Source organism: Nicotiana attenuata, unplaced genomic scaffold (assembly GCF_001879085.1).
Source record: "Nicotiana attenuata strain UT unplaced genomic scaffold, NIATTr2, whole genome shotgun sequence".
Classification (NCBI taxonomy): domain Eukaryota; kingdom Viridiplantae; phylum Streptophyta; class Magnoliopsida; order Solanales; family Solanaceae; genus Nicotiana; species Nicotiana attenuata.
In genome coordinates, this window is record NW_017674050.1 from 42,130 (window position 1) to 52,000 (window position 9,871).

Genomic DNA, 9,871 nt, shown 5'->3' on the forward strand with positions numbered 1-9,871 from the left:
TCTCTAGTGGAGGCAGTGGATGTAATTCTGCAAGAAGATGATAGGACCCTAACTGTGAGAGATCCATTGGAGGCATGCCTGACAAATTTAGAAGAAATGGATGGTGAGGGATTAGCTGAATGGGTGATGGCATTGGAAGGCCGAGGGTTTTGGTCAAGGGAACCTCAGTTCGAGTCCCTTGAGCTGGAGAAAAGGGTCACTCCTCCAGCCAAGCCATCAATAGAGGAACCACCCAAGCTGGAGATGAAGCCACTCCCAGATCACCTCAGGTATGCATTCCTAGGCCCTGATTCGACCTTACCTGTTATTATATCATCCTGTTTGCTAGATGTGCAGGTAGAGAAGCTCTTACAGGTACTGAAGGATAACAAGACTGCCATTGGTTGGACCATAGCAGACATAAAGGGTATCAGCCCAGCCTTCTGTATGCGTAAGATTCGCCTGGAAGAGGGGCACAGACCTTCCAAGGAACATCAGCGAAGGTTGAACCCTAACATGAAAGAGGTTGTAAAGAAAGAGGTAATCAAATGGTTAGATGCGGGAATCATTTTCCCCATCTCTGATAGTAATTGGGTCAGCCATGTCCAATGTGTTCCGAAAAAGGGGGGGATGACTGTTGTGAAAAATGACAACAATGAGTTGATCTTAACTCGTACAGTCACAGGGTGGCGAATCTGCATGGATTACCGGAAATTGAACACTGCCACCCGAAAGGACCACTTTCCCTTGCCCTTTATTGACCAAGTGTTGGACAGGCTGGCTGGAAGATCGCACTTTTGTTTCTTAGATGGATATTCGGGGTACAATCAGATATCGATAGCCCCCGAAGATAGAGAGAAAACATCCTTCACCTGTCCGTATGGCATCTTTGCCTTTCGGAGAATGCCCTTTGGGCTTTGCAATGCACCAGCGACTTTTCAACGGTGCATGCTAGCCATCTTCACAGATATGGTGGAGGATATTATGGAGGTCTTTATGGATGATTTCTCCGTGGTGGGAGATTCATTCGAAGACTGTCTTCACAACTTAAGCAGATGCTCAAAAGATGTGTGGAGACAAACTTAGTGTTAAACTGGGAGAAGTGCCATTTTATGGTACAAGAAGGGATAGTCCTGAGACATCGAGTGTCCAGAAAAGGAATTAAGGTCTACCATGCTAAGGTTGACGTGATTGAGAAGTTACCACCGCCCACTTCAGTCAAGGCGGCGAGAAGTTTCCTTGGTCACACCGGGTTCTATCGGCGTTTCATAAAAGACTTTTCCAAAATTGCTAACCCATTATGCAAACTCCTTGAAAAGGATCAGCCCTTTGTGTTTTCTAATGATTGCAGGTTGGCATTTGAGGAACTGAAGAAGAAGTTGATAACTGCACCCATCATTGTTGCTCCCAACTGGGAGCAACCATTTGAGCTCCTGTGTGATGCCAGCGACTATGCTATAGGAGCAGTCTTGGGGCAGCAAAAAGATAAGCTGATGCACCCGATGTATTGTTAGTGGTGTATTGTTAGTGTACATATACATTGAGTATGTTGTAGTTCTGTATCTTTGTTGTTGCTTGTTGCATATAATTGGATGTACTCATCTTACAAGTAACTGACTTGGCCCAACGATGGATACTTGTCGACGGGTCTCTTGAGGGTCAAAGTCGGATAAAAAAAAATAGAAAAGGTAGGGGACTCTTCCTGAGGACGGACCACTTGGACAAGTACTCTTGAGGGAAGTAGTCCATTTAGATTTTTTATTTTTTTTTATTTTTTAGGTAGTGTAGTAATTCCCCCTTAGTTTTTCTTTTGACCACGGTTCTTTTCCAAGGGCTTTTCTTGAACCGGGTTAGGTAGATTTTTCTTTGATATTTTTAGGACCCTGAAGACTCTCTTGGACTAAGATGGGTAAGGGCAGGAATGCAACCTATAATGTACACACCTGCTAATAACTAAACAAACTTGAGGGTGCGACGTCTAGGCTCGTTTGTAGACTCGTAAATTATGCCTTAATTGTGCACACCTTGTCTTGCTTGAACACTCATGTGAGTGTGTTGACAAACTAATTCGGATTGAGTTACATGCCAAGTGTGTGTGAGGAAATACCTGTATTCTGTGCTTGCATGCGATACCTAGAACTTGCCCGGTGTGTTTGCAAAGCGAAATAGAAGTTGTTTGGTCTTAGAGATGATTGAGGCATTTCTTTGTGTAGCCGGTCTAATTATGAATCCACCTGTACGTATCACCATAGTTAACCCCTTTGAGCCTAAAGCGTGTTTCTTTGATAACCTTGCAATAACCTACATCCATGTGTTGAATAGCTTGACGGTTTGACCCTTTGCCTCCTAGAAGCACTTGAACTGTTAAAGATCATATAAAAGTTAAAGTGTGGGGTGATAAGGGAATAGGAAAAGGGGAATCAGGAAAATACTTGAATGGTGCAATGGTAGTTGAAAAAATAAATAAGTAAAAAAATAAATATATTGAAATATAGAAGAAGGACCTTGCAAATAGGTGTTCCTAAAGTAGTGAATGGCAAGAAAAGCCAGTTGCGCCTAGAAAAGCTGGGGTAGCTTATGAAACAAGTGTGGAAGGATGACTGGGATGAACATGGAAATCAGAATAAAGGAAAAATGTATTAAAAGTGCTTAGGGAGGTTAGTCACTATATCCAAATATATCCTACCCGTCCCTTAGCCTACATTACAACCAAATAAAGACCTCTTGATCTTAGACTAAAATAACTCGATTAGTAGAGTATTACACTAATGGCAAGCTTATGGTGTATCTGTGTGGCATGTGAATGTTCTTTGCTGAGAGTGAGTGAATTCTTTCTATCTATAGTTCCTTGTGCTTGATTTTATATGTGTGGAACTTCTCTCAAAAATGTGATGTGAGGGCATGTGACTCGGGAAGAAAAAGCAAGTTTTCACCTCTGTTTAGAGTAACTAGAGTAAGCACGTGTGTGGCATGGCATTAGAGTCTTCATCTGAGGTGTGGCTGTTGCACTGCTTAGGTTGTTCTTTCATAATGGCGGGTGTGACATAAAATTGGGTAATGCATCGAATGATTAGGCCTAGAAGTGTGGTTCAACTTGCTCGAGGACGAGCAAAGATTTAAGTGTGGGTTGTTGATAATAGGTTAATTGAACTATGATTAAGCCCTAAAAGAACCACTTTCTTGTAGAGTTTTTATGATAAAAGTGATAACAAAATGCTCTTATTAGTGCTTTTCATGTTTTGCAGGTTACGTACAATAAAAGAAGGCTATGGAGTACTTTTGGGATCAATTATGGAGGAAGTCCGCCAAGTGCACCATGTGAAATGCACAAACCAGAACTGGAGATGAACTGTCGCGGTCCCGACGTAACCGCGGTCGGACCGTGGCGAGAAGCTATTGCAGATTCAGAGAGGTCATTTGGCCGCGGTCCTAGCGTAACCGCGGTAGGACCGCGGCAGGAGGCGTAAAATTGAGGGACTGAAGTGCAAAACACGGAATTCTTAGCCCAAAAAACCCTATTTAAACAATAGAACTCGCCCAAGGGAGGCATGTAATATTTTTAGGGAGTACTTTGGCAAGGAAAACAAGTGTGACAGATCACCCAAAACATCATTACTCTTATTCTTCTTTATTTTTCTTGCAATTTATTATTATGAATCTTTTAGTAGTTTATTCCCCATTGTCATGAGTAGCTGAAAACCTTAATCTAAGGTTTTGGTGGAACCCGTTGGGGATGACTTGTTTGTTTTATTAATATAATTGAATTTGGTTGTTAATCTCTAATTGTTCATCTATGTTTTGATTGTGGATTAGTTGAAAGGGCTCTCAATTATCCGTTCCTATTTATTATGTATCTACTTGAGAGAGAGTGCATATTTAGGTGATTGTATGAATAATATCACTCCCGGAGTATAGACGAGAGTCATAACCGAGGGTTTAGGGGTTGGATTAGAGATAACGAAACCCCGGGTGCAATCTAAGTGAATTGTATTGTGAAATTAGCTAGCGTAGCTTGAGAGAGTGCATCTAGTAGATTATCATAATTACTTGAGAAAGAATTATGATAGCTTGAGCGTTCATGATTGTTAGAGACAACTAAATCATAGTGATAAGACATATACAACCAAGGAAATTACCATCGGGGGAAACCATTGCCTTAGACTTTAATTTTACTGTTTACACATCAAGTTTAGTTAATTTTCCGCTGTTAGTTACCTTCAATCTTTAGTTGTTAGAAAATCAACCATTGTGAATCAAAAAGTTTGGTTAAACAGATTGTGTGAATTTAGTAAATCTGACAGTAGTGATTGATAGGTTAGTTCCCTGTGGTTCGACTCTGGCAATAATACTCAGATTATATTTGCAACGCCCGCATAGTCTTTTGTGAGACTCAGTTGAGCGTGATCAGGGCTACATGGGATATTAACGCATCGGTCATCATCTCCATATCTACCCTTCCCACCCCGTTAAGGTATTAAAGCGCAGAATGGTATCGTTACTTATTGCATGCTATTACCCGTCCCGATCCTATCAGTCCCGGAGGCATTGAGAGTATTAATCCTAAAGTGGAGGGGGTTGGGGCTTTTTTTTAGAGTTTCAAAGGATAAAAATCTAGGCGACAAGCAATAACAAATAGCAGTTAAAGGGAGGACAAATAGCAGTTAAGTCTCATACAGGCCCCCTCACTTAGAAGTGCAAATATAGCATGACTTCAAATACTGGTTGGTCTGAATTAAATTAAGGCGTTGGATAGGCGGATTCATCACATATTTCTCAGATGAGGAGTCCGAATTAGCCTTGTCTGGATATAGTTATCAAAGACTGACACAGTTACTTAATAACCTAATAGTTTTCCTAAGTGAGGCCTATAGGCATGACATCTAATAGAGCGTATTGATTTTAAGGAAAAAGTTTGCTGGTTTTATCAACAAAGATCTGCAGATCTATGACTGATTCTAGATTCAAAGTGAAGCGGATTCAGTTGATTTGCTCTTACAGGCACGATCTCTAAGCGTCATTGGTTTTAAAACAGTACATAAATGCAGGATCATATTTCCAAAAGACCTTCTCATATTTGGGGTTTGTCAAAGTTCCCAAGAGTCTCAAAGGGCTCCGGGCAGTGCTTACACCCCAAAACATTGCAGGATTAAGAACATAGTGCAGTGTGGAAATGTCAGCCCTCAGATGTCCAAGTTCAGAGGGAACTCAAGGTCCCAAGGCAAGGCTCATAGGAGGGGGCAGAACTTAGAGTCTAAGAGTGAGTGTAAGTGCATGGGGGGGGGGGGGGGAATCAGGGAGAGCCATGGCAGGCTGGTGGTCATGCCCAGCAATTGGGATGCTGGCACACCCCTGACCAGCCTGTTAGCCAAACTTAGGAGTTAGGATCCATTGTGGATCAGGTTATGGCCTGGGCAGTAATTAGGATACTGCCAAGCCAAGACCTTAACTCAATCACATAAAAGGGAGTAGGGGTAGGGATTCACAATAGAAACAGATACAAGGAAGAACATAATGAGTAGTAAAGCAAACAAGAGTGCTGGAATTGTAAAGTAAACACATAGGGGTGAGGCAGAAAATTTGATAAAAGACATACCAGTTTCAAAGGAAAACAAGTAAGAAAACAGTATCCTTGGGAAAGCCAAGTCGCAAACAAAGCAGTTCCAAAAGATCTCAAGCAAAGCAAAGTGTTGAATTCAAACAGTATTGTAAGACAGTATGTAATTAGAAGTGTTTTTGTTCATGTGAATTTCTGTCTGTGTGTTGGTGTCTTTGTAAAGAGGGAAGACTAGTCTTTATATAGTTTTGAAAAACAGGAAATACATAGGCAAAGAGTGCACAAACATGGAAATAACAATCAATTAGTATCAATTAAGACAACTGGACTCCTTTAATTGAGGAGTCTAGTTCAAACGGCTAGTCAAGGCAGAATAAGGAAGAAAATCAGTTTAATAAGGCTGATTAGGGCAAGGAAACCACATAGTGCATAAACAAGACCAAATACATAGTGAGTAATTAAGGAAAGGTTGGAATAGTAGTGTGTTTATTAAAGTAAAATAGGACATCAGTTCGAAAATTACTCAAGGGGATCCCGGATCCAATTGTGATCACAGGGAATCCCAAGTAATTAAGGAAAGAGTCATATAAGTATGGAAATAATTCAAAGATTGGTGCAGAATTACAGAAGGTCATATATTTAAGGAAAACATCACAAGCATAGGATTTTTACACAAAAGAATCAAAATAAGGAGGTTCAATCGCAAGAAATCAGTAAGGAATCATTAGCCTTATTAAAGGGATTTCAGAGTCAAACACTTGGTTGGTGAAAACTTTTGAAAAGAGAAATTTCTCATATATAAAGCACACAGCTCAAATAAAGAAAGAGTCTAACATTGAAAGTTTCAGAGTCACAAGCAAAAGAGATTCAAGTTCAAATACAGGCTTATAGTGACTCTGAAAACCTAGGGTCCCAAAGTGGAATCCTAGTAACACTTGTCAAAGAAACCCCAAAACCTAGGGTTCAAATAGAGTCAGACAATAGAAGATGAGCAAACGGGTCATTGAAAGAGGCTCCGAAGCCCTTTTCAAAGACTTATGATAGACAAGCATACATAATAAAGAACACTAATTCAAGGTCATGAGACCATGTTCGAGAAAACTCGGAGTTAAAACAAGTTTAGAAGAAAGAGATGATACGAGTTTTTAAACAACAGTAGAGAAAAATATGCTTAGCAGGAACACAAATAGAGTTCAGTAAAGTGAGCAAAAATCACAGATTTCAACCATAAACACATATAGCAAAGAATAAGGGAAAAAACACAACTTAATATGCGAGCATAAGATTAACAGCAAAAGATAGAAGAGTTTTGCATAATAGAAAGAAACAAGAGAGCAAACTCATGCGTAATAAGAAGAAAACATACGAGCATAAGACACACGTAAAGAAAGAACAGGAAGAAATCAGGAAAATATTTGAAGATAACTTTTCAGAAACCCTAAAAATCGAATTTGAACGATTTTGAAAAGGAAATTTGGGGAAAACCTTAAAAATGTCAAGTAAAGCTCAGGCATGTCAGAGATCTAAAAGAAATAAGCAAGTACAGAACCTCAGACGGCTTAGTTGCAGAGAAAACCCTAGAATGAGAAAGGTCTTGAGGAAAGTCAAATCCTGAGTCAAAGAGACTCATATTGCTTGAACACGCCGGAATAATGTCCAGAAAGGCCATAGATCTACAGATCTTCAACAACTTAGGTTTAATGGTGAGAGAGGGTGAGCATAAGTCATCCATGGCCTGGAACGCCATGGATTCCGGTGAAAGGCGGTTGAAACGGGGTAGAAGAAGGCTAGGGTTCTAAAGAACCTTGAGAGAGTTTTGAGAGACGAAGGGGTTTCAAAGGCGGCAGATCGAATGAAATGAGGGATTAGGGTAGGTCGTTTGGGTTTAATTATGGAAAGGTGAGTTATGGCCGTTGATCTGAATGATCAACGGCCTAGATTTAAGAGGGTAGATGTGAACCGGGTAAGGCCATTTGGATTGGGTTGTGGGTTGGGTCAAAATGAAAAAATGGGCCGGTCCGGTTGGGGTTGGGATTGGGTCAATTAAGGGTTAAAATTGAAATGTAAAAGGCTGTAATTGAAATGAAATGAGGCTAAATGCTAAATAACCAATTTTCCCTTTTATTTATAAAAGATAGTAAAAAATGATTTTAAAAGCAAATTAAAAGTATTGAGCCAATTAATAATACATAAATATTAATTAAAAAATACTGGAACTAATTTTACAATTATAAAATGTTATTAATCTTAAAATAGGCTAAAATTGCAATTATATGCAATTTAGCTTTAAAAAATACCAAATAAATTTGTAAAAATATGCAAAAATTACCTTAACTATATTTTGGTATAAATACGAGAATAAAATAAGTTATTCACCAAAATGATAATCTTAGGAGTAATTATTGGATTTTGTACTGCTAAAATAGACAATAAATGACTTTAAAAATCTTTTAAAAAAAATTAGGAAAAATACCAAAACTCTTGGGCATGCATACATATGCTATTTTGGAAAGTATTTTGAGTGTAAAATACATAGGGAAAAATTGGGTGTCAACAGCTGCGACAAGCTGGTCGGAGTAGGAAAGGATGAAAAGGTTCGCATGAAGCTCTTTATGAGAAGTCTGAAAGGGGATGCGCTATCTTGGTACATTAGCCCAGACCCGAAGAAGTGGTCGAACTGGGTATGCATGGCGTCCGATTTCATGGACAGGTTCAGATTCAACACGGAGAATGCACCAGATGTGTTCTACATCCAGAACTTGAAAAAGAAACCCATGGAGACATTCCGCGAGTATGCTACTCGTTGGAGATCAGAAGCTGCTAAGGTCAGGCCGGCTTTTGAAGAAGAACAAATGAACAGGTTTTTCGTCCGGGCTCAAGACCCACAATACTACGAAAGGTTGATGCTGATTGAAGGCCAGAAATTCTCCAACATCATCAAGCTAGGGGAGAGGAACGAGGAAGGTATTAAAAGTGGTATGGTCACTAACTTTGAAGCATTACAGGCTACCAACAAGGCTCTACAGTCTAGTGGCACGTCCAAGAAAAGGGATGTGAGTTCCGTGATGGTTGCACAAAGAACAAAATCCCCAATCAAATACCAAACCTACCCAATACCCCCTCTTACATATCAACCTACCTCAAATTACCCCGCACCTTCCTACCAAGCTCCACCACCTACCTATCAATCACCTCCACCTCCTACATACCAACCCACTTCACCCAAATATTCCCAATCCGCACAAGTCTACCAAGCCTACAACACTCAACCATCCCACTATCAATCACCTCCTACTCGCCAAAACTTTCCTAGACCCCGACCAAATTTTGACCGCAGACCTCCCAAACAATACACCGCCATTGCCGAGCCAATCGAGCGGCTGTACGAACGACTCAAAGCCGCTGGTTATGTCACCCCTATCCCTGCCATAACTCCTGAAAATCTTTCCCAGTGGATTAACCCAAACAAAACCTGTGCATACCATTCTGGCATGAAGGGACATACTATTGATGAGTGCCGCTCCCTAAAGGACAAGATCCAGGCTTAAATTGATAACAAAATTATCGTGGCAAAGGAGCCTGCTCCGAACGTCCGCAACAACCCTCTACCAGACGACAAGGGTGGAAGTGTTCATATGATTGAAATAGAAGATGATTGGGATCCCAAAAGATCAATCGGTTTGATCACGGAAGGTGACGATCCAAAGAAACCAACGGTCACTCTTAACCCGATTGTAGTCCAAATTCAGCCTTCTGAAGATGCTGAGGTGAACATGTCCATACCGCTTAAGTTTGAAGCACCAACCTCCGCAAGGACGCCAACACCAATCGAGGTCGAGTTTGGGTCCCCAAAGGCGCCTGAGCCCTTTGAAGTTGCTGTATTACCTTCTAAGGCAAGGGTGCCTATTCCAGTAGCAATGACAGCCATAACACCGTTCCACACAAAAGCTATACTGTGGGACTACACAGCCGAGCCAAGAAGGAAAGAAAAAGCCAAGTTTGGAGAAATAGTTGCAGCGTAGGGTATGACAAGAACCGGCAGGGTTTATACCCCAGAACACTTAGCTGAGTCGAGTAAGCAGACCTCTGGCCGACAAGACATCATTGAAACTGGACCCGGTGATCTCTGGAGAAAGATACAAGCCAAGGAACACTCGGTCATTGACCAGCTAAACAAAACACCGGCACAAATTTCTATCTTGGCTTTATTACAAAGTTCTGATACACACAAGAATGCCTTGTTGAAGGTATTGAGTGAGGCGTATGTACCAAGCAACATCACTGGAGGAGAAATGGCAAAGATGGTGGGCCAAGTGTTGGAGAGGTCATATAATCACC